The 25,869-nt window shown below is 51.6% G+C and overlaps 1 protein-coding gene and 1 long non-coding RNA gene across 51 annotated transcripts in view; one reads left to right on the top strand and one right to left on the bottom strand.

Moving 5' to 3' along the window:
• Window positions 1-25,869, bottom strand: part of PITPNM2 (phosphatidylinositol transfer protein membrane associated 2) — a 145,204-nt gene that overhangs the window by 49,041 nt on the left and 70,294 nt on the right. The gene's annotated exons all lie outside the window — the stretch shown is intronic.
• Window positions 18,375-21,873, top strand: LOC111774668 (uncharacterized). The gene is made up of 2 exons (XR_002809772.2): window positions 18,375-19,208; window positions 21,193-21,873. It is a non-coding gene; the product is annotated as an uncharacterized lncRNA (long non-coding RNA).

The raw sequence follows: 25,869 nt of genomic DNA on the forward strand, positions 1-25,869 counted from the left end.
TGGGGAGGGTGGCTGGCGGGGACAGGGGTGCTGCGAGCAGTTTCTGGGGCCCTGGGACTCAAGGACTCTGGTGTGTCTGGAACATCCCTTCTGGCTCCCTTGGGTCTGTCTCTAGGAAAGCTTCCTCTCCTACTCTCTGCTTCCCAAACCTGGGGACCCCCAGTAGGGGCCAAAGTAGGTAACGTTAAAAGAACATCACCTGCCCCCATGCGGGCAGCTCTCCCCCATACTCTCCCCCTACCATCTCTATCTAGGGAAGGCAGGCTCCAGATGAATGGGAGGGGGCGACAGGGCCACGGGAGGGGGTGGAGAGGAAGGGGGCAGTTCTTTGTGCCCCAGGGACCAGCTCTGGCCTAGGGTAGGGTGAGGGAGCTTGTAGATGAAGTGACCACCAATCAGCTGCCTCTCTGTCCCCTGGGGGTAAAAGCAGGAACCAGCACATCCCCCAGAAAAGTCTGAGCTGGAAGGAGCTGGCTGGGGCGTCCAATCCTAGCTGCTGGAGTAGTTTCATCTCTATCTGTTAGACACTGGACTTTCACCAGATTTCTTTGGAAGAAACAGTAGAGGACCTCTACTCCAGTCCAACCATCACTTTATAAATGAGGAGACTGACGCTTGGATCTCACAGGTGTCAAGAGCTGGAGGACACAGCCTTCCCCCACTGTCGCAGACCCCTTTGAGAGAGGACCAAGCCTCTCTCCATGCCCCTGGCCTGAGCATTGAAGGGGGCCCCATGGAGCACCAAAGCCCGGGGCACCTCTGCAGTCACCGACATCCCAGGGAAGGCCATAAATCTCATCGTTGTATGCCCAGGGTGCCAAGCTGGGGATGACTGCCAAGTCACTGCGGGACTCTGTCATCAGACCCCACGAGACAGTGGCCACGTGGGGGCACCACAGAGTGTGCAGTGCTCTGCAGGGCTGGGGATGTGTGGTGGGGGTTGGGGGGGACCTTGAAAAATGCTTGAGGATTTTGGAACATTTCATCTGTAACACCCCAACCCAAGCAGCAGCCAAGGGGCTCAGCGGGGAGGGCTTTTTATCGCCATGGTGCAGACAGCAGGGCAGGCCCAGAGAGGGCTGGCACCCTGCTCAAGGACAGCCGCAAGCCAAGGGCAATTTGTACCCCGATTTTACATCTCCTACTTCCTTGCTGGGCCTGCCAGCTGCAACCTCACTTGTACGGAAAAGGGGAGAGGAGATCTGTATGGGAGGAAATGAAAACTGAGACCCAGATCTTGCAAGATGAGCACGAGGGGCCAGGTCCATTTGGGGACCCTGCTGGTCTCTGCCCCAGGGAACATCGCCATGATGGCCTCTGAGAGGTGCTCCCCACAGCTAGCACTGAGTATAGCTCAAATAAAGCTGGCTCGTTCAAGCAGAATGCCACTGGATGCTCAGATATGACAATGGAAACGCAAACCCAGAGAGACCTCCACAGACAATCTGGTTCCCAGCTGAGGCTCACGCAGTGGTTGCAAGGGTTTGCTCAGGGGCCCCCGTTTCCCGTTCCTGGTCACCTCCCCGTGGCACTGCTACTTCAGCAGCAGCAGTACCCAGATCCTTCTCCTGTCAGTAGTGCACGAGTCCGCTCACCTAAGGTCCTGCGTCTGGGCATTCCAGGAGCATGCTGGCCTTAGAAACAAGCACGCCTTTAGGGGAGAATGCCCCCCAGCTACCGGGGCAGAGGGAGGGAGAACCCCCCCCCCCCCCCCCCCCCCCCCCCCCCCGCCAGATGCTTGGAGGCAGGAGCACCTCCAGGCAGAAGGGCTCTGTTTAAGCTCCATCCAGCATGGGGCTGGGCTCGTTGGCAGTGTTGGCTCTGCCGCAGGCCGGGCCCCAAAGCACCTCTGCTTGTTACCCCATAGAGAAACTGAAGCTTTAGGGCACCCCAGTGAATAAGAGGCAGGGCTGGGATTTTCACCAAAGCTGATGACCCCTTGTTATGATAACGAGGATGTGATAATGATAATGTAAATATGGTGACAATTGCAGCCAACAGTGCTGAGTGCTCACTTCTCAGGCCAGCCCAGGCTCCAGGTTTTGCCTGGACACCTCGGGGTCCCAGCCCCCAGCGATCCTGCCACACAGACTCCATTCCTGCACTTTCCATTGGCTGTTACACATCTTCTCCTGATCTTTCTTATTTCCTCAAATTCCCACCATCAAATCCACTAACCTGCCTGCACCTGCAGCTCCTGGGACAACGGAGGAACGTCTCTGGTTCCCACTGGAGGCCGACCTGCTGCCTCTTGTGCACTGGGTCCCACTCTTGTCACTGGAGAACCTTCTCTCGCAGTTAACTGCCCCCCATCAGTTTTCGCCTCTCTATTGGAGCCCCCACCCCATCAGCATGGAAACATGCAAGTAATAGCTCCCACATTTACAAGAACCCCACAGCTCTCTTAACTCCACTTCCTTCTCTCTTTATTGTAAAAATCCTTGTAAGAGTTAGGTATATTTGTGGTCCACTTTCTCACCTCCCAATCTCTTTTCAAACCACTTTACCCCACCACTCCACTGAAACTGCACTGGTCAAGGCCATCAGTGACGCCCGCAGGGCTAAGCCAGTGGCCAATTCTCAGCCCTCAGCGTCTCCAGCCCTTGGTTAGTTCCTGCATTTAACACACAGTGACGGAGTGTGTATGGACTGTAGGCAGGCAGCACAGCCCTTGAACAGATTCCTGGCTGGACAAGGTTCTCCTGGGCCAATACACTCACACAAACGTCTGCTCGGAGCCCACTACGTGCGGATTCCAGTTTGTTCCGAGCCTAACAGCCATCAGCTGCAAATTATGATTTTTTTCCTTGTTCCAAAAAAGCAGCTGGTGTTGTGCAGGCTGCAAGTAGCCCTGAGGGGCTGACCCAGTCCAGAGGGGCCCAAACCAAACCCCACGTTGGCGTTTTAGGAGCCGGTGTCCCTGCCCCTTCAGCCTACCCTACTCGTGGTGCCCCGCAGCTCTGAGCCCTCACTGCTCCTTCTGCAATAGCTACAGCTCAATGGGGTGCAGGCCCAGGGAAGCAACAAAGCCCTTTAGCTCCAAGAAACTGCCCACAGGTCCCCATAGTGCCTAAAACCGTGTTTCCCAAGCTTGATGGATCCAGTAGCCAACTGCAGTGCTCTTTAAAGATCCAGATTCTGGAGCAACTGAAGGCTCAGAGCCTTAGCCCCACCCTCTCCCCGCACCCAGTTCTTCGTACACACCATGTGGATGCAAGAGAAAACATACAGTGCGCCCAGTTCTGACTCTCCTGAAGGCCCTACCAGGGGCTCGTCACGCCCTACACCTAGCCATGAGCATCACCAGACTTTCTCTTGGTTCCCTGGCTTAGAAAGCCCTTCAGTCATTTTATACTCTCAGGCTACACGAACAAGTTATGAGTTACTTAATCCTCACGACGGCCATGAGTTAGATCTATTACCCCCATTTATCTACTTGTTTTATTGAAATATAATTCACATACCATACAATTCACCCTCTTAAAGTATACAATTCAGTGGTTTTTAGTAGATTTACAGAGTTGTGCAACCATCACCACTATCTAATTCCAGGAACATTTCCTCACTCCAAAAGGAAACGCCGTACCCATTAGCACTCAATCTCCATCCCCCTACCCCCACCCCCGGCATGCATTAATCTTCCACCTGTCTCTATGGATTTGCCTATTCTTGATATTTTATTTAAATGGAATCAAGCAATGTGTGGCCTTTTGTATCTGGTTTCTTTCACTCAGCATCATGTATTCAAGGTTTGTCCATGCTGTAGCATGTGTCAGTACCTGCTTCCTTTTTGCGGCTGAATAATATTCGACTGCATGGCTAGCACACCCATTTTTACAGGTAGGATGCCATGGCTCAGTGTCATTATAAGGTACCTCGTCCCCTTGTCACTCAGTCAGTGGTGGACTCAGGGTTATCCTTCTGTGCAGCCAGGATAGAAATAGCTTAAGAATCGAACAACTGTTGTCTAAATTTATATCAGTTTATAGAAATACATACCCCTAGCATGAACAATAGCATCTTATGGCTTACAAGTGTTCTTAGCTTTGCATGCTTGCTTTCTCAGGTCAATCCTCCCAGGTGGAAAAGGCAAGTGTGCCCCATTTTTGGAAGGAATCAAAACTTTAAGTGGTATATTCAAGGCTAGAGACATTTATTGATGGATTAATGGTGGCTGAATCCGAATCTGGATATAATGGGAGAGAACAGGACAGTTTTAATTTTTTTACAAAGACGTGTGATTTAGAGAAATAATTTTTGGTTTTTTCCTTCGGATTATAGTGACTGCAAACCTTGGTGGAGCTGAGGGACAGTACCCCATAAACTCCATCTAAGAACAATCACTTGATTTTATTTTAAGGTTTTATTTATTTTTTTGAGGAAGATTAGCCCTGAGCTAACATCTGCTGCCAATCCTCCTCTTTTTGCTGAGGAAGACTGGCCCTGAGCTAACATCCGTGCCCATCTTCCTCTACTTTATATGTGGGACACCTACCACAGCATGGCTTGACAAGCAGTGCCATGTCCATACCCAGGATCTGAACCGGTGGACCCCGGGCTGCCAAAGCAGAACGTGCAAATTTAACTGCTGCACTGCTGGGCCGGCCCCCTATTTTAATGTTTTTGACTCATCTGGGAAATAAAGGTCAATATTTCTTTCAAAATATAGACTTCTTGGTTCCAGCTCAAATCTGCTGCATTGCCAAGGGAGGGACCTGGGAATACGTATTTTTAACAAATTCCCGTGGTGGCTTATAAGAATAGGAAAGTTTGCCTGGAAGTTAAAATCTCCACTCTGTAACCTAGCAAATAAGATCCTTAAACTCTAGTCTCAACAAACCCCTCCATCCTCCCCTCTCAGCAAGAAATCTTATGCTGGGGCCCCTCTGAACTTCAAGCATCCAGCAGTGTTGACTAAGCCAGAAGTCAGACTGTGCTGGCTGCTGGGAGTCGAGGGGACCAAGATAGAGCCCTTAGGGACTCTCCTGGCTACTGGGGAAGACGTGAGTCATGAAAGACCTGACGAGGAATATTACTCAGCCTTCAAAAGGAAGGAAATTCTGACCCCCGGCCCCTGCCAGCCTGCCTGTCTTGCAGTGCTCCAGCCACCCGGGCTGCCTCCTCTGCTTGGAATCTGCCAGGCTAGTTCCCGATTCTGGGCTGCTGCCCGACCCTGTGGAGGAGGAGCCCCCTCCTGCCCTGCTCGAGCCTCTGGCTCACCACGCTCTGGAGTGATCCGATTTACTCATACTGCCTCCCTTCCCCACAGCGTGGGTAACCCCAGGCCAGACACCTCGCCTGTCTTGCTTGTGGCAAGAAGAGGGCCCGGGCAGAGGAAATGAGAGCAAACGTGTCTGATTCGTCTTTGCATTCTCAGCACGTGCTAGGGGGCAGGGGCCTGGCACTGAGTAGGTATTCAGAAAGGCTTGCTTGGCACATGTTCCTGAAACCCCTCTACAGGCAGATAATGCCACTAAGCAGCCAAAGTGCTAATTACAAACTGCTCTGTTAGCTGCTCCTCAGAGCATCCACAAGATTCTCCAAGAATAGCGCACTCTCCCTGCCACGTCCCTGGAGTAACAAACCCGGTTTCTTGACAGCGTCTATGACTCAGACTGTTCATGGAGCCAGACTTGCCTCCCCCCAGGAGTGCGTGCAGGGGCACAAAGCTCAGACAGGCAGGCAGACAGAAGGTCGGATGCTGTTAGCCATGGCAGGGTGTGGGGGGCGTCTGGCCTTCTCAGGCCCTTCCTGTGGGTTAGGTTTGGGAGATGAGTGTGGCCCTGAATGAGATACACCAGTGCCAGGTGGCCCAAATGACCCAAGAGTGGCTGCCACCTGCTCTCAGATGTGCACAGTGCCTCACAGTTTACCACACTCAAAGTCAATGCTCAGAAGCAGCCAGGGCAAGGCAGGAAGACAAAAACCCAGGGGGGCTGAGCCATTTGGAGAGGCCCCACAGTGAGTCAAGGGCAGAAGGGCACCGGGATCCACATGTCCTGCCTGCGATGGATCGGGGCTTGGTCTACTGCGCCCCCAGGTAAGCAAGGCTCAGGTGCCTCAGGCCACCAGCAACTGGGTCTAAATGCTCAACTCAGAAGGGAGTGAGCAGGCCGGGCTGGATCCTGGACCCAGAGGCCCAGCCAGTGTCCCCAGGGGTAGGTGTGCACACATGAATTCACATGTCTGTACAATTTTGCCCAGGCCTAGCTCCATCTCACTGAGTGGTGTGGCCTTACAGCCAGGCCTCCCAAGGCTGTCAGGGAACATGACATGCTTGGAAAGTTTCCCAGGTAACTGGTCCTACTTTACAGAGTTATTAGCTTCCCTTTATCACCCCATAAAATCCTCCCGCCAATGATGGATGCCATCCCTCTCTGGGGAGGGAGAGAGGGAGGAAGGAAAACACAAAGGAAAAACACCACTGGTCAAATTTGGAAAGCTCCATGGGCCCATAACTTGGGAATAGAAGGCATCAGAGGTCGCTGGGTTGCCCAGTTTAGCTGCACAGTCTGTGCACTGCCCAACACCAAGCAGTAACATTCTCATGGACTACAATAAGATCGGCACTGCCTTGAGATGAGTAGTGTAGGGAAAGGGTTCTGCTTGATTTGGGGCAATGTTCTCAATAGTCTCAAGGTGCTCTCCACCTTGTCCTAGAATGAAGACCCCTCAGTTCTCAGGAACTGCCCATCCGTAACCTGTGGGTAGGAGGAACTGACCAAGGTTGAAAGGGAGTCAAGGTGAAGGGTTTGGTGTCTCTGAGTCATTCTGGGGGCTGGGCTGGAATCTAGCTCTAAGCTCAGGACTTGAGAGAAGAACTAGCCATCGTTTATGAGCTGAATTTCATTTATTTCTCCAGCATTCTCAACCTTCTCTCCAAACTAGTCTCCATTTCCGCCTCTTTCATCAATTCTGGAAAACTCTCAGCGATTCTCTCTTCAAACGTGGCCCCTGGCTTATTTTTCTCTTCTCTTTCTAACCTCTGATTAGATGAGTGTTAGGCCTTCTCCTTCTGCATGTGCTTCATCTTCCCTTCAGCTTCCTCTTCTTTCCAATGTTGCATTTGGGTGATTTCTTCACATCTGGCTTCCAGGTGCTAATCCTTTTCTTCACTTATGACTACTCTCTTATTCAAGTTCTGTTTGGTTCTTTTTCCAATCTGCTTGATCATTTTTTACACTTTTCTATTTTCTGCACACATGTTCAATGATGTCTTTTATTTATTTGAATGCATAGTTATTTCATCCACTGTGTGTAAACACTGCTGTATCTGAAGTCCTGAGGGTCTGTCTCTGCTGTAAATTAGTGGTGCTGGCTCTGGCTGGCTCACAGTGGCTCCTCACTATCGTGCTTGGTTATTTTTGACTATGAGCTGCTCATTTTCTGTGGAGGTTATCTGTAGAAATCTTTTTTGTTTTGCTTCGGTTTTTTTTTTTTTTGAGGAAGATCAGCCCTGAGCTAACTACTGCCAATCCTCCTCTTTTTGCTGAGGAAGCCTGGCCCTAAGCTAACATCCATGCCCATCTTCCTCTACTTTATATGTGGGATGCCTACCACAGCATGGCTTTTTGCCAAGTGGTGCCATGTCCACACCCAGGATCCAAACTGGCAAACCCCAGGCCCCCAAGAAGCAGAACGTGCAAACTTAACCGCTGCACCACCAGGCCGGCCCCTGTAGAAATCCTTTGAGACTTAGGACAAGGGTCTGATTTTCCTCAGAGGATTTACATTTGCTTCACCAAATGCCTGGGTTCTTACCCACCCGAGCTCACCTGGAACTTCCAGCTGGAGGTCATTCTGATCTGCCAGGAAGTTTGGGTTCACCCTTCACATGCTTCTGCTCTCTTCCTACTCCAGGACAGACAGAAAGGGTGTTTGTTTCCTGGGGTGCTGTCCCAAAGCCACAAACTGGTGGCTTTAAACAACAAAAGTCTATGCCCTCACAGTTCTGGAGGCCAGAAGTCTGAAATTCAGGTGTCAGGAGGGCTGGTTCCTTGTTCCTTGCCTCTCTCTCAGCTTCTGGAAGTTGCTGGCCATCCTCAGTGCTCCTTGGCTTGCAGCTGCATCATTCTAATCTCTGCCTCTGTTGTCACGTGGTCGTCTCCCTGTGTGGCGCTGGGTCTCTGTGTCTTCACATGGCGCTCTTATAAGGACACCAGTCACTGGACTAAGGGCCTGCCTACTCCAGCAAGACCATATCTTAACGTGATCACGTCTGCAAAGACTATTTCCAGATAAGGTCATACTTACAGGTCCCAGGGGTCAGGACTTTGACATATCTTTTAGGAGGACACAATTCAAACCACACTCTTTCCATCAAGTTGTACCCTCTCTGGGCAGCTTGGACCTTACAATCTCTATGTTTTCTTTCAGTCTGGCCTGGCTTTAAAAATTTTGCTCTACCCACCACAGCACACTGCCTTCCTTCTGTCACCCCAGCACAGGGTCTTCCTTCTATCACCCCAATAACGGGGACCTGGCCCACTGCAGCCTCACCTGTGAAATACACTCAGGGATGTTATGTAGAAGGACAGCATGACAAAGTTCTCCCTCGGCTGCAGGCAAATGGCATCCATTTGTCTGTTCTACGATGAGAACAATCTTAATTTTGAACAACTACTACTAAAAAAAAAAGCAAACAGTTAATATACTAAATTACATTAAATTTTTTTCTAATAGTGAATCTTCTTTCCATTCTTGGGATAAATCCTACTTGGTCACGCTGTATTATTCTTTTACTACTTGGCTGAATTGAATTTGCTAATATTTTATTTAGGTTTTTTTTCTAAAAGAATTTAGGTGTCATTCAAAAGTGAGAGTGGCCTGTAGTTGTGCTGAGTTACCCTCTGATTTTGACACCAGGGTTCCTTGTAAAATGACCTGTAATATCTTTTTGCATGCTCTGAAATAGTTAACGTAATACAAGAATTATCTATTCCTTGAACAATTGGGAGATTTTTATCCTTATTTTAGGGACAAATTTATTTTCTTGATGAGCCAATTTTGGTAGTTTTTATTTACTTAGAAAATCATATACTTCACTTAGATTTTCTAATTAATTGGCCAAAAGTTGCATATAATATTCTTTTCTTTTTAAAATCTCTCTGTAGTTGTATTCTCTTTTTTGTTTGTGTCTTCTTTTTTTTTTTCTAATCAGACTTGCCAAAGATTTTTCTCTTTTATTAGCCTTTTCAAAGAAGATGTTTTTGGAATTACTGATGAATTCTACTCCACTTTCTGACTTCATTTTTAATTATTTCTTTTTACCTTCTTTGAGCGTATTTTTCTAGCTTCTTGAATTGAAAGCTAAGTTCAATAACTTTTAGTCTTATGTATCACTTCATAAATGAACTTAGGGCTATGAATTTTCCTTTGAATATGGATTTGGCTTCATCCCATAGGTTTTTACATTCAGTGCTTTGCTGCCATTCATTTCAAATACTGTTGTTTAAAATGTTCACTTTGACTTCCTCATTTAACCTAAGAGTTATTTAGCTTTTGTATATAATGCATTGTTCTTCGAGATTTTTCTATTGAAAATTTTATTGAGATCATTGTAAATCACATGCAGGTGTAAGAAATAACAGAGAGATCTCTTGCACACTATCCAGTTTCCCCAACGGTAACATTTTACAAAACTGGAATATCACAACCAGGACATTGATAGTGATGTAATCCACAGATTTTAATCAGATTTCCCCACTTTCACTTGTCCTTATTTGTGTGTGTGGTGTGTGTATGTCTTAAGTTCTATACAATTTGATCACTTGTACACATCTATGTATACACCACAAGAGTAACTTTGGAGATTTTAAAGGCCCTCTATTGTCACTCTATGTTTGCCATTTTTTCACTCACAATATCATCAATTTTTATTTAATGTATTTGAAGCTACACTGTTAAGTACAGAAAGTCCATGACTTTTACCTTTTACCTTTTGAAAAGTAGAATATTCCTTTTATCAGTTTGAACAATTCCTTTACACCTAAAATATTTTTTACTTTTAGTTCTCTTTTCTCTGATATTAATATTGCTATATTTGCTTTCTTTGCTGTGTTTGTTAGGGATTTCATTCCTCATCCTTTTATTTTCATACTTCTTAAGCTGTTGTATTTTTTTTCAGTCTCATTAAAAATTTTTTTAACTTATTTTGAGAGACTATCTTTAATTAGTGAATTTAACTTGTTTGCATTTTTTTTTGTGCTTACTGATGTTTAGACCAATTCCTGTCATTTTCTATTTACCATATTTATTTTCTTTCACCTTCTTTGCCCTTTATTGGATTCATTTTGCTTTGTTAGATACACCTTTTTTTCTATAATAGATTGGACGCTATGTTTTATTTTCATTTTTTCTAGAGCAGGGGTCAGAAAATTTTTTCCGTAAAGGCCACATAGTAAAACTTTCAGGCTATGTGGGCCATGCAGTCTCGGTTGCAACTACTCAGCTGTGCCACTACAGCATGAAAGCAGCCACAGAAAATACATGAACTAATGGTTGTGGCAGTGTTCTAATAAAACTTTATTTACACAAACAGATGTTGGGCCAGATCTGACCTAAAGGCCATGGTTTGCTGACTCTTGTTACAGTGATAATCTTTAAATATTTAAACACACACAATTAAATGTATAATTCTCTACAGTGCCCAGATTTAACAAGGATCTATCTTTCCTTCCCCAATGAAAGAAACTTAACAGTTCATTCCACTTCCTCATTTATCCTCCAAAACTGTGTAGCTCACTCCAGAACCCCATCCTGCCTCCTCATGTCGCATCTAGGCTTGGAGCACACCTAGGAACCTCTCTACCTCCTGGGTACACTTTTGGCCACTGTTTCTATTTTCAGTATAAACCCATTTTCACTCCATCTTTTGGAAATTCCTCATGGTTTCTTACCACTAAAGGCATCTCTTTGCCCACATGGATATTTAATAATATTTGTTCTATCATATTGAGGGATTTGGAGCACGAAGGTGGCTGTGGTCTGCCCTCCATCTGGAAACTGTAATCTTGCCCCTGCTTAAACTTCCAGGGATTTTTTTCAAAACATGAGATCAAAGAGAACATGAGTTGGTCTTTTGCTGGTAGCAAATGCAGGGAGGCTGTCAGCAGCCGTGTCCCTCCACGTAGCCTGTCTGGGACAATGGAACCAGCGCCCACAATGGAATGGGCCTCAATAGAGCTGAATACAAGCAAAGTCTTGGTGACATTCGGATCTGTGACTCCAGCCGCTGCTGAGGCTGGCTGCCCCCGGCCTTCATCCTGTAGTGGCAGGTCCCTTTTCCACCAGAGCTACCTCAAATTGGACTTCTGTTTTTCACAACCAGAAAAGTCCTGACTAATAGTAGGATGATGCTCTTCTGCTGACCTTCTGCATGTTATCCACTTGCTCAGAAAACTTTTTCCTCCTAAAGGGCATAAAGATACATTTCACTCTACGCCAAGGTCAAAAAATGATTGAAAATTCAAAATCAGCTAAGTTGTTTTTTCTCTGTGTAATCATTCTGAAATCTCACAGTCTGCCTTCTGAGTCCACGTAAGTCGTGGGGAGTTGATCTGGTAGGGGGAAGGACACAGCTGGTTGGGGGTAGAGGGCAGATGCCAGGTGACCTGCAGTCTGGTGTTCCGACATTCACCACTCTTTCATTATGCAAAGACTTTATCCGTAAAATATGGGCACTTTCTGTGAATCTGGAGAGTTGCCCTGGGCTTCTAACAAGTCTAGGCCCACCTGCACGGGGCCTGGAACTACCACAAAGGCTTCTCCCCGCCAGGAGGTGGTAACACCACCAGCTCTGCCCACCCAGTGTGCACACAGCACCATGCGGGCTTGGTGCTAAACAGACACAATGCTTGGGACTAAAATAAAACCCAGCTCGGTGACATCTTGACGCAGCTTTGCAGGAACAGCAGGCTCCCATGTACACACTGTCCCGCTCTGCACGCCTATTTGTAAATTAATCACACATCAGTAGACTTTGCTTACATTCACATGTTTCTGGACCACTCTGAGGGCAGCTTGGGCCACGGGATCCTCTGATCAACTTCAAAACCAGGCCCATCCTTACAACAGATCCTAGATGGGGATCCTCCTTGCCAGACTCCTAGGCCACCCACTTGCTCCCCTCCCCTGCAGAAACATACGAGACGTCCAGGGCAGGGGGAACCCATGCCAGGGGCTCCCCATGAGCCTCATCTACAAAAGTGTTTCCAATACACTAATATGATGATTTTAAGACAGACAGACAGACAGACAGACACATGCTTGTAAGATGTTAGTGGAAGCTGTGTGAAAGCAAGATTAAAAGAAATGGAGAGAAGGTAGTTAAGAGAGTGGCACCTTTTTGTTATGTGTTCACACCCCCACCAGCCATCGTCAAGGGGCCCCGCCTCCCTCTGGGGTTATTCTCTGTGCTGTCAACCTCTCTCCACCTCTCCCCCCAGGTCCACCTGGCTACTGGAACACTGCCCGGTCCCAAGGCAGTTCAAGCTTCCTTGAGTTAGCCCTGAGAGTCCCTGGGTCCCAGACCCTGGCCCTGAGGTCAGGGAAGTGGTGGAAGGTCACTGGAAACATAACCTGGGCCACAGTTTACTTGTCTGGGAAGGAAAACTATCGCGTGAACTTTGCCAGAGCTCTTAGGCAGCGCTAGGCACCCAAGCGGAGTGTAGGCTGATAGCACACATTCACGTTGCCTGGGAAACACACACCTATTTAGAGCTGCCCCAGAGTGTTCTGTGCCAGCTTCTCACCGTGAAGGCTTCACATGAGCAGACAGACATGGGGACAGTGCACCTGGGCTGCTCACCCTGGAGGGCACCTTCACGGGCCTGGGTAGGTTTCTCTGTCAGCAGCTCTTACCAAAGCCAGGAGGCCCAGGATCAGGGCCTGAAGCATGAAAGAATAGAACTGCCCTGCCCTCCTCTTCCAACAAGTCTTCCTAAGTTAATGGAGAAAGGCTTATAGTCTTTTGTTCTCTCCCAGCCCTGTATGACACTGGACACTGTCCCTGTCCTCCCGGCACTGGGCCAGGAGCTGGGGTAACTGCCCACAACCTGAGCCTCAGCATGTGCTCTCTCCACATTCAGCAAAAGTAGGGGGTCACGGCATTTGGCTGCCCCACAGAATTACATTAAGAATGAGGCCAACAACTAGAGAGTGTAACATGCCTTAAAGTTTTCCCTACAGGGCTTCGCAGTCCCAGGAGTTCACGGTTCACTGAGGTCCAGCCCTTGGCCTTGAACGGGGACCAAGCAGGTGTGGACTCAAGTCACTGCTCAACTTTGGGCAAGTCAGGGCACTGTGAAGCTTCAGATCCTGAATGCGGGAGATGTGAATGTGTGTGTGCGTGTGACTCTCTTCCTAACAGGAACGTTGGGAAGAGCAAAGGAAGGAATGTTCCTAAGAGTGCAAATGGCACCATCGGTCTCTTCATCTTATAAATATTTACGAAGTGCCCTAGATAGACCCCCTGTGAAATCAGGGATGGGCAGAAGACAGGAGCAGCGGTTTCTGAGGATTCTCTCCACTACCACAGGCAATGGGCCTACAGACTCTGAAGCTGGGGCTCCCCAGGGCCCACGGAGGCCAAGGGCGCTGGGGTGAAAGCTCAGACACCTGGACACCTGGCTAATTGCAGCGAGCCTCTCGGGCTCCCCACTCCCCATGCCTACCCCAAGCTGCAGAACAAACCCCAGGAGGCTAGGGAAGAGCAGGAGGGGGAGAAAGCAGTGCCATCTGGCTGGTCCTGAATTATTAACCATGGAGGAGGAGGTGCAGTCAGGGTCAGCCAAGGAGGCGATCAGGTGCGGCTGCCCCTGGAGGCAGGGAGGGGGACTAGGACCCCTTGGCTGCACAGACCCAAGGAATCCAGAGGTTCAAGTGTGACCTTCGACAGCAGCAGGGCCCTGAGCCCAGCAAAAACAAACCACACCTCACTCCCTGAGCTTCACTCTTCAACGTAGGGATGAACCAACGCTCCTCGTTCCTCCCTTCTGTGCATTTTGCAGAAGAGTAAACTCAGGCTGGGAGAGATCACGCAGTTCACCCAAAGTCTCATGGCTGCCAGGTCCCGAAGCACCATCCCAAGTCCCTCCTTGTGGTTCCCACATCCCCTAGGCAGAAGTGGAAATCTCTCTCTAATTTGCCCCACCTGTTGTCCCTATTCCACCTGGCCTCCATCCGGGCCCTGTCAGCTCTCCCTGTGGGGGGCAAAACAGCTTCCTAATTGACTCCCATGCTTCTAGTTTGGGTCCCCCCCAAATCCTCCTTCTAGAAGCTGTCAGAGTGCATCTGACTGCGTTGGGCAGCTCCCTCCAGGATCAGAGGCCCGCTCCCAGACGTCACTCAAGGCCCTCATGCTCAGCTCCACGACCCCTTGGGTCCTCCCACCGAGGCCATTTAGATTCTCCCGCTCTACCCACCCTTCTCACTGCTGGCTGAAGCCAGGCTGCAGGCAGCTGTGCACCCTGGGCCCCAGCTTTGAAGCCTCAAGGGCAGCGCTCACGTCTACACAGTCCCCAGTGTTGGCGCGCGGCAGGGGCTCCCTCACTGTTGCCTGAGTGTTTGCTGAGATTCACACTTGCTGTTCCTTCTGTTGGAAAAAGCCCTTCCCCACCTGGTCTACCTGGCAAACTTCCAAAGTGTCCTTTAAGACAGCTTAACCAGCACTTGCTGCTTGAGCCCTCCCAGACCACTCCAGGCGAAGCTGGGTGCCAGGGGCCCCTGAAAGCACCTTGCCTCCGGCTCTTACCACATTCTCACCCTTCCCACTATCTGTCCCTAAACTGTGAGGCTCAAGGGCAGTGCCTGTGTCTGGTTCATCTCTGTGTCTTCAGTGGGGAGCACACCGCGAGGTGCTCTGCAGACCTCCACAAACATTCAGGAATCCTCAGCTGCAGGGGCGCTGGGGGTGGGCAAATTGGGGAGGGGAGAAGACCACCTGAGGCACATGGCAGGGCACAAAGAGCCCTTGGGTTTCCTGGGTTCCCACCAGTCAGAGAGAAAGCACTCAGAGGCTTTGGGCCATTTCCAGGGGTCTTCCAGAGCACAGTCTGGAGGGGGGCGACTCGAGGGACCACCTCCCACTGGGTCAGCCCCTATCCCCATACATGGTGGCACTGGCCACTTGGCCTGAGTCCTGGTAAAGGGTCTACAAGATGGAGCAGTGGGCCCAGTGAAGGCCAAGAAGGAACCTGCCTAGGCCCCAGACGTGACCTGTGGCACTGTGACTCCTGGGCTGGGTCTGTGCTCCCCTGTGTCGGGGGCACTGTCCCAGTCTCACAGCCACACATGCAAGTAATGCCCCTCCCACAGGTCCAGCTTGATGCTTACTGGCTCATCCTTCATAGAATCTATCTGAACTTCTCTCTTGGACCAGTGGGAGACTGGGAGCTACAGCAGGCTGGACACAGGGCTGGCCTGAGGGCCCCAAAGCAGCAGGTACGGGGTGAGCTTAGGGCACAGCGGGCAAGGCAGAACCGAAGTCAGGCCGAAAGGCCCCAAGCACCTGATGTACGTGTGATTCCACTGATGTGAGATGAACCTGAATTGTTCACCTTAACGTGGTGAGTTTTATATTATGTGAATTTCAATTCCAAAAAGATTTTTTTCCAGGGAAAAAAAGGTCAGGCAAAACTCCAGGTGTCAGTTTCCTTTCTTTATCCAACAAGTCCTGGCAGCTGCCCCTTTCTTGGTGAGCCAGCATCCCAGCTCCTCACATCAACCATTAGGCCTCGAAGGCTCAGAGCACCAATCATGGGTGAGTTTTCCAAGTCAACCCCCAACATACTGTAAGAAAGGGGAATTGACTGGGTCACTCTTCTGCTTAAAAACCTTCAAGAATTCACCTTTATTCAACAAAGAACACCTAGGCTCCTTATCCTGGCACTCAAGGTCATTCATGAGCTGGTGACGGGACAACCTCATGCGTGGAGATCCCCAGCCGTGCTGGCTGCTTGTACTTCGTGCCATCATCTGGGTCCCCACCTCCCCAGGGACACCCTGCCTACTGAGCTGAGCCCCGCCAAGACCTGCCTTGTGGTTAAAGTTGCCCACAGCCCTGTGCCTGGCCCATAGCCTCCTCAGCCATACCTGCCTTCCCTCCGCTGAGCTCCCAGTGCACGAAGGGGGTCTGTTACTGCGGAGAATGCTTCTTCACACCTGCACTGCTTTGGGATCTTATTTCCTTCACAAAACTGTGAGTTCTCCAAGGACCAGGGGCCATGCGTCATCTCCTCTGGATCCCCAGGGCCCGATACCACTGCAGGGCTGCCCAACTCCAGAGGGCGCCATTCCCTTCCACATAACAATGCTCCCACCCGCTGCTCACTCAGTGGTTCATCCTGAAGGGACATACAATCGCTCTACCACAGACAAATGGTTCTATCAAAAAAAGTCAAAAGAAACAACTGAGCCTCCCGTGGGAAGGGATGAGTGGACACAGACTCAGGACAGCGCACCCATGGGCAGAGGGGCAAGGCTAGGGTTGCAAGGCCAGCAGAGGGAATGCCCAATGGGGGGTGGAAAGTGGAGCCAAGAGAAGGTTCCAGAGCCCCTGGACACAGGTGTGGTACTCTGGTGCCTAGGGTGGGGCAGGGGTCCTTAAGGGTGTTAGGTTGACACAGATGGGATCACAGAACTCAGAAACTGAAGGGGAACTTGTCACCTAACCCCACCACTACATAGATGGGAAATTAAGGCCCAGAGAGTTGATCTGTTCATCTATCCATCAATGCATCCATTCATCCATCCATCTATCCACACATACACCCATGTATCCATCAATTGTGCATGCACAGATGCACGCATGCATCCATCCATGCATCTACCTCTCCCTCCCCTCCATCTAGGGAGCCAGGGCAGTGCTGGAACTGGAGCCCAGAGCCCAGCCTCTCAACTCCAAGCTCTCCACCATGGGCCACAGTTAACTTCTTTAAGCCCATGGCAGCCCTGAGAAACTTTCTGACCCTGTAAGGGTAGGCAAGAAGAAAGTCCAGCTAGGGGGATCATGCCAAGGTATGTACTACATCAGGCACCTGCCCTAAAGCCAGTTCACTGACAGCTCTGTCAGGGCAGCCGTCCCCGAGCCCACTCTGCAGATGAGGAAACTGCAGCCATCACAGGATCCCTCTGATGGCCAAGAGCACGCTCTCTCTCTGCACTATGGCATGGCAGGGCAGGTGTGGCTCATGTCGGGGGCAGGAGGGTTCCCAGTGGGCAAGAAGCTGAGCGAATGCTCCGAGGCAGGACTGCCATGCCAGGAGGTGCGGGGTCCTTGGGCTGTCACAGGATGATGGGAGATGATGGAAAAGAGCTTGCACACTGGGGAGCATGGACGCTCGAGGATTTTAGAGCCTGCCGAAGCACCTGGACACAAGGGAGCTCCTGAAGGTAGTGGGGGAGGTGGTCCCCAAGAACAGCAGACAGATGGGCTTTGGGCAAAGCCATGCAGTGTGCCTGTGGCTTCGGAGGGTACTGTAGAAAAGATCCAAGGGCCAAGCCGCTACGACCACTATTGCCACCAGCCGCTGGGAAAAGACAAGGCGGGGGAGTGGCACAGGTGCTCGTACAAAAGGGACATCTGAGAAGCAGGAGCTGTGGTGGCGGGAGGTGGGCGAGGGGTCCCAAGGGAGGCCCTGTGGCTGCAGAGGGCTCCTGCTGCCTCCTCTCCTCCCTGCTGAGGGAGGGGCCTGGCTCGCATCTGTCTGCTCCCCTCCATGTGCACCTGGGTCCCCACAGGCTTGCTCCCTCCCAATTTCAACATGCTTTGGCTGTAAATCCAGGGAGGCACATTGCTGGGGCCTCACATTCCCTCCTAGAGAGGCGGCAAGACGGAAGACAAGTTGGAGCCCAGCACCTGCCCTTCTCACCTGTCCTTAGATATGGTACTTAAAACTCTGAGCCTCAGTTTACTCATCTGCAAAGGGGGGTGGTAATACATCCAATGAGGGATCAGACATAAGTGTGGAGAGCACCCCACACCATGCCTAGTGATAAGGATGTGTTCTATCACCCATGGTGATATTAAAAATATCTAACCTCTAGGTACTATCAGCGGCGTTGGCTGTGGGATTGGGTGAGGTCCTGGAGACCCCACAGATGGCATCATCCCCTGTAGCTCCAGGAATCCCAGGGGAGGGATACTGTAGGGGGCTGGGGGCAGAGGCTATTTGTAGCTGGTACAAAAGTAGAGGTCTTACCCTTGGGCCAGATGTATTTAAGAATTCAGAACTCCCTGGACTTTAGATGGTAATGCTGCGTATTTCAGCAGCATCCAGTAATCAAATAAGTTGACATTTCTGCAGGAAATACGTGAATGCAAAATGCATAAAGGCTATAAATAGCCTTACTCGGACTATAAATAGCCTCACCTCAGTTCAGGCAGGATTTTGCTGCCAAACGAGTTATGAAAAAGCGTTTGGTTTTCAGAGCTTGCCGGATTTGGGAATTGAAGATAAGGAACTGTGGCTCTGCACTTCAATGCTTTTCACCACATACCAGGGACACAAACATGCGTCAGTCCTGTTCATCCCACAGCCGATGCAGTCCAGATGAGGGTCACGTGCGTCCTGCCCCAAAGACTCGCCAGGCTCTGACCTGACGGACACAGCGCAAGGAGATCAATCACAAAGCAAACACACTCACACACATACACACACGCACACAGCAATTCGTATAAATATATTAATTGCACCAGCCGCAGGCACAGAGGCAAACAACGTCAGAAGCCCAGCTCTGCGGATGGAACCTAGCCCTGGGCAGTCCCCAGTGGCCACAGATACCCTGCCCAAGCCAACGCCTGCCCACCCTGAGGAGCCCTGCGCGTCTCGAGGCCCTGTCTGGATGAGGGGAGGAGGGGGCAAGAATGAGGACTGCGCTGGAGCTTGGCGGCCAAGGACTTCCTGATCCCTGGACCCTGAGGGGCAGGAAGAGCGCCGGGCAGACTGGGATCTAGTCCTGGCACTGCCACTTAGCAGCGGGCAGCCTTGGACAGGTGGCCTGACCTCCTCACTGAGCTGTATCTCTTCACCTGCGAAGTCTGAATAATTGGGCCTCACGGGGTTTTGCGAGGAGCGTGAAGGCGCCCTGGGGCCTGGTGCTTGAGAAGCTTGCTGACTGTTCTGCGAAGTTGCCTCAGTGTACGGTATAAAGAGGCGGCCCCTTCAGCTCCAGAAGTGCCCTTCCCGCCCCCAAGGCTCTCTGTTGAGGTAAGCACTTCGTCGGTGTGTCCTACACCAGGGTCCCATGTAAACGTAGACAGAACCTCCTGGCTGCTCTGGCTACCACAGGCAGCCCACCAGAGACTAGGATAGGGGTCTGGAGGGATAAGCCTCGAGCAGGGACAGGCTGACCCTGGAGGAGGGGTAGGACTTCAAAGAAGGCACGCAGCTTTGAAGCTAGAACAGGGTTCCCATGGCGGCTCCACCCTTCACTTGGTCTTGGCAAGTTGCTCAGACTCTCTGAGCCTCAGTTCACACTTACGAAAGTAGGTCCAACCCACATACACTCCATAGGGTAGTCGGGGGGATAAATAAAGACAATGAACGTGAAGTGCCCAGCACACAATGCCTGAGAAATGGCAGCGGCTGCACTGTTAGAACAGCGATGACAACGACACGGGGACAGCGCTGCCGATGCAGGGCCTCTCTGTGAACTGTATCCTCACACCTAGAACAGTCAGGATCAGGAGAAATAACTCACTGATAGGATTATTAGCAACCTTCCCGCCGCCTGTTGAGACCTCTGCCCCACAATAACACAAGACAGGTCGACAGACTCATTCTCCCCACTTCCAATTGGAAAACTGAAGCCAAGAGAGCAACAGGGACTTGGTCAAGGCCATTGGGCAAGTCAGTCGGGGGAGGGAAAAAGTACCCCCGATTCTGAGCCTGGGACTCCACCAAACCCCTCGCAGCCACGCCCCGAGGCTGGCGGCCTGTGCAGCCTCTCAGCATTCCCAGGAGTAAGGCCACCTGAGGGGGCACAGGTGTGTGAAGGGGCATCCAGTGGCCTGGGCTGGAGGGGTGGGGGGTGGGCAGGGCAGGAGAGCTTGAGGGGAGGGCAAAAAGAGGGGGTGGCTGGGGCGCAGGGAACTGAGTCATCTTCAACTGGTCCAAGCCCATCGCACACAGTCTGGCTCTTCTATCTTTGGCAGGGAGCCTGGGGCTATTTTGGGAAGCTCTGCACACAGCCCGCCACTTCCCTGCCAGGCTGACTGGGTCAAAAACAAAACCAGCCCAGCAACAGCCCGTGTCAACAGGGTGGGAAGTGGGGAGGCGCTGAACAGCCCCGGACTGAACAGCAGGAACGGGGAAGTCGGGGCGGCGGGAGCAAGCACAATCCCCCCACCCTGCAAAACAAGGCGGCCGGAAACAAACAAGCAAAACTAGTTGGAGGCGGCAGGACGCAGAGGGAAAGACTAGCTGTGGAACCAGACGGACCTCAGTTCAGGTTCAAGCCTGGTCTTCAAGCAAGTCAGTTAACCACTCCAGACCTCCTTGCACCCGACCGTCCACCTCACAGGGATGGGTGGGATTAAATGAGCCAACACTGAGGCACCGGGCACGTACAGGAAGGGTGACCCCTGCTCCCCTTCCCAAAGCAAACTCTCTCCCTTTGCCTGATGCGTCCAGTCATCCCGCAGACGCTGCACGAAGCCACCTCTGCCAGCAGCCCCCTACAGCCCTGTCCTGCAGGTGCCTCGTGCCCTCTAAGAGCAGGTACTCAGCAAACACCTGTGGATGGAACGGACCGGGGAACAGGGCTGGCAGGAGAATAGCCATCTAGGGGCATTTCCGAGGAGCCAGGCACCAGGTGAGAAGCTGACACAGACCACCACAGGAGTGGTTCGTCTCAGATCATTATGTCTTTCTGACAGATGAGAGGCTCAGAGAAGGGAAGCCACATGCCCAAGGTCATTCACAAGTCAGACCTCGCAGGGGGCCAGTAGGCTCCAGTGAGGGCTGAGCTTCTCAGCATGGTGTGTCCTTGTCTTCCTGGAGGAGAAAATGGGGGCCCATGAGCAGCTAAGGCAGCGTGGCTCGGAGAGGAGGGTACGTGTGAGGTAGGGCGTTCTGGAATGATCATCTTCCCACTGGGGCCTGGAGCTAATTACAGATTAAGGGGGGCCAGAGCATGTAGTGGGAATCTGATGAGCCCAGCTGACTCCTGACCCTGTACTTTTTTCACCAGACTCTCTGAAAGTCCCAGGGTTGGATTCACAATAGCCAAAAGACGGAAGCAGCCCAAGTGTCCACTGATGGAGGAACTGATAAACAAATATGGTCTGTCCATACAATGGAATATTATTCAGCCTTAAAAAGGAAGGAAATTCTGACAAAGGCTACAACGTGGATGAACCTTAAAGATATCACGCTAAGTGAAGGAAGCCAGCTACAAAAGATCACATACTGTATGATTCCACTTATACAAGGCACCCAGAGGAGTCACACTGATAGAGACACAAAGTAGAATGGTGGGTTCCAGGGGCTGGGGGCAAGGGGGACAGGGCGTTAGTGTTTAATGGGGACAGAGTCTCAGTTTGGGGAAAGAAAAGAGTTCTGGAGATGGATCATGGTGATGGTTGAACAACAATGTGTATGGACTTAATTTTATTGAACTGTACACTTAGGAATGGTTAAAATGATAAATTCTGTTATGTGTATTTTACCACAATTAAAAAAAGACAGAAAAGAAAAAAGCCCCAGAGCTGGGCGTGTGGTCCCCTTTTGGGGTAATGAAAATGTTTTGGAACTAGACAGAGGTGATGATTGCACAATGTTGAGAATGTCATAAACGCCACTGAACTGTTTACTTTAAAATGGTTAATTTTATGTTATGTGAATTTCACCTCAATAAAAAAAATTTAAAGCCCCTGGGCGTGAAGTAGGCAGCTCCAGCCAACAGGCATCCTGGGTGGGCCTGGGAACCAGAGGGGACTCCATCACCAGGAGGAGCCTATTAGTTCTCTCCAAGCAGGAGGGTCTAAGGGACAGTTATGGGCATGGGAAGGGACAGAGACAGATGGCCGAGGTGCCAGCAGCCACGGGGCTTCTGGTCCTGGCAATGGGGAGTGCATAGACCTCGGGCACTGTGTCAGAGTCACCCTCCACCACCCCTGGACATCAGGGGCTTCTAGAAGTCAGACACAGGAAGGTTTTCACAGAGCAGTAGGGCCCGTCTTTCCTTAGCTGATGGGGACACAGGGCCCTTTGAGGGGCAGGGACTTGCCCAAGGTCTGCAGCAGGTCATGGTGGGGCTGAGCCGTGTGCCCTCCGATATCCTCCAGCCTGGTGTGCGTGTAATTGTGTGGAGTTCAACGTCACCCTCGCTGCTGAGATGTGTTCAGTGTGTCTCGTCTGGGATGGGCCCTGGACACACAGAAATGAAGGCTCTTGCAGGTGCCAAGCATCGAGATGAGAACTCCACAATGTGCCCCGGGGTGAAGTGTCCAGTGAGGGCTACGCGCTCAGAGAGAGGCAGGGCAGAGCTTGTGTGGAGTGCTCAGCTGGCCCCTGGACAAGGTTCCTGGGTGAGGCAGACAGGATGCTGAGCTATAAGATGGAGCGAAGTAGGGGAGACCCAGCTGTGGAAGCAGATGGGGTGGGGGTGGGAGAGGGAGGGGGTCAGGCTTTGCAGAGGAGTTGGCAGCCTGGGGCACTGGGACCACTCTCCCTTGGCTTGCAAACCCAGGGGCCATCTAGAGGGAGAGGCTAGGGGTCTGGGGCTGGCTCTGCCACATCTCCTTGGCTGCCCTTGGGGGAGCCCCTGAGCTCACGCACGGCTCTTGGATGGGGCTGTCCTTAACTGAGACAAGCATAGACTTAGAGTTCTGGGGGATGGGAATGCTCTCTGCAATCCCTACCCTGTGAGGGCCACTAGACTTCCTCCCAGGATGGGATGCTCACCACCTATAAGGCACTGCTGCAAAGTTCTTAAGGGGCAAAGTCCCAGGGAGCATTTTGCCTCCCTGGGACTCAACCTAGGGTCTTGGTTGGCTCTTCAGAGCCACGTTCAGCTTTTCTTGTCCAGGGCACCTTAATTTAGGTGTCCAAATGGCACACCCTCTCCAGGGTAGCTGCCCCCTCAACCACCACCTCCTTGCTCTAGGCTCTCTGATTCTACTAATAGAGGCAAAGCTGCCCTCGCTGACAAGAGCCTCAGGCTACTCAAAGTCCCAGATCCATTTCCTGGGACCAGCCGCCAGCCAACTGCTCCCCCAGCCATTGCAGCAGACCTGCCGTTTACCTGCAACATTCTGCCTGCTGGGGGTAGTGGGTGGAATGGTGTCCCCAAAATTCACGTCCACCTGGAACCTCAGAACGTGACTTATTTGGAAACAGGGTCTCGCAGAGGTAATTATTAAGGATCTCAAGATGAAATCATCTTGAATTTAGGATGGGCCCAAAATCCAGTGACAGGAATCCTTACAAGAAGAAGAGAGGACACAGAGAGACACACACAGAGGGACAGCCATGTGGAGACGGAGGGAGAAATCAGAGTGATGCAGCCATGAGCCAAGGGACTCCTGGCGCCACCAGGAGCTGTAAGAGGCAAGGAAGGATTCACCCCTAGAGTCTTCATGGGGAGCAAGGACCTGGAGAGACCTTGATTTCAGATTTCTGTCCCCCAGAACTGTCAGACAATAAGGTGCTCTTGCTCTAAGTCACCCAGTTTGTGGTCACTTGTTCCGGGAGCCCCAGGAAACTAGTGCACTGGGTTTGCAGCACTAGAAAGCAGGCCATAGCCTGAGCTGACCACATGGACATTAGCCAGTGTCCCCCTGCTCTGGGCGCCTTCAGCAGAAGAGCCAATGGCGTCCTGGTTGGGAGGGTGACACTGGTGCCCTGGCAGGACTGAGCAAGGCTGTCACCAGGGCTGCAGTCCAATTAGCTCAGGGCACTTGAGGAGCCAGTGAGAAGCCATTTTTTGTCCACTCTGAAGACGCTAGAGGGGAAGTGGTTCCCAAACATGGAGCTGCCCAGCCTCCCCACTCTCCCTGTTCCCCACACCAGCCCTGGACAGCCTCTCCTGGGCACCCATGCCTAGTCAGGCCAGCCCAGCCCGGCCAGAGTCCTTGGGCACACCAGCCCTAAGCAAGTGGCCTGAAGCACTCCTTGGGTGAAGTCCTAACCAGGGACTGCAGGTTTCTGTGATGAGAAACCTTTGCCTCAGCATCCCCTACCTGTCTCCATTTTTGGAAGACCTCTCACAGGGGGTGGGGAGCTGGCCAAGGCTTCTGGAAGCTTCAGGACTAAGATTAGGGTTTCCCTGGGTTCCTACAACGTCTGGGAGCTCAGAGAGTTCAGCATCTGCAAACCCCTGGCACTCCACCATCCCAGCTCCACAGGCACTGCCATACCAAGGGACAGGCTTAGGACCACCATATGGCTGATGACGTCAGGAGTTCAAAGGGCTCCCAGGTGGCTGGTCCAGCATTTCTCAAACTGAGGGACGGGGATGAGCTGCTTTAGAAGCATCCAGTGAGCCTGTTCAACATGCAGATTCCTGGCACTCCCTCCCAGAGCTACTGAGACAGAACCTCTGTGTGAGAGGCCCAGGACCCTGTATTTTAAACACATTCCCCAAGGAGACTGGGGGGCCCACCAGAGATGAGAACAAGTGGCCTGGTTCAACCTCCTCGTGCAGGTGGAGAGAGCAGACAGGACAGGGCTTGTCAGGTCACATAGCAGAGCTGGGACTAGAATCTATGTCTCCTGGGCCTGGCTGGGGCGGGGAGGGGGGGGGGTGCTGAGGGGGAGCAGTGCCCCTCTGGTCCTGGAATCAGGTGACTGAGCCCCCTGAGTTCCCAGGTAAGGCTTCCCTGAGGGCCTGGTCAGCTCCCTGGGCACCTGACACTGACTTCTCTCCTGGCCTTTCTTAGAATGTAATGTCACTGCATGTGTGCCTTCCAGCTCAGGCCCTGCGTCTGGTTCACAGCTGCTTCCCCAGGGCCTGGCCAGAGCAGTTGCAAAATAAAGGCAGGTGCCTGGCAAATATTTATTAGCTAATTGATTTGAAGTCCAAACTCTATCCCAGAGCAGCTGTCTGACCTTGGGCAGTTCACTCGGCTTCTCTGCCCCTGCATAGAAAAGGTCTTGGTCGCCTGCCTTGACCATTTCACAAGGCCACAGTGAGAATCAACTGATAAACCCGATGCAACGTGCTTTGGAAACTGCAAAGCTGCATCCAAGCATGAGCTCTGCACACTGCTGTTAACACAACCATCAAGTTTGCACTAATTGACTGGAAATGAGCTGAGTCCAGGGCATGAGATGCAGCCAGAGACTCTGCTGGTAGATTGGGGCAACAGAAGAGGGTCCAGGAGGCAGGTGGATTCCAGAGGCTCTGCCCGCCTCCTCCCCGGCACAGCTCACTGCTCTCAGGGGCATAAATCCTGCCCTAGTCCCCACCCTCATGGGGATGGGCCCAGGCCCTGACAGCTATCAGGCGTGCAGATAGCAGGTCATGTTATGTAGTGCTACCAAGGCCCTGGGAGCTAGAGTAGGTCGGTCCCTGGCCCTCCGTGGGCCTCAATTTCCCAGCTATAGTGGAGGGGTTTGAGTTAGGGACTGGCAATGGCTCTGTGTACCCGGGGGTGAGGGTGTGTGTGGGGGTAAGGCACTCACTGGTGTCCCTCCCCACCCCGGTCTCCTAGAGTGCCCAGGCTGGGCAGCTCAGAGGAATGTGACACTTGTTTAGGCCAAGGCAGGAGCTGGCTGCTATATGCAAGTTCATGCAGATTGCCAAGTAGGCAGAGAGGAGCAGAGCTGCCCATAGGATGGAATGCTCTTCTCCAAGGAGTGCTGGACAATGCCTCTTCCTCAAGCTATACACAGGCTTCCACTCAGAACCCTCCCTTCTAAATTA

Source organism: Equus caballus, chromosome 8 (genome assembly GCF_041296265.1).
Source record: "Equus caballus isolate H_3958 breed thoroughbred chromosome 8, TB-T2T, whole genome shotgun sequence".
In the NCBI taxonomy this organism is placed as follows: Eukaryota; Metazoa; Chordata; class Mammalia; order Perissodactyla; family Equidae; genus Equus; species Equus caballus.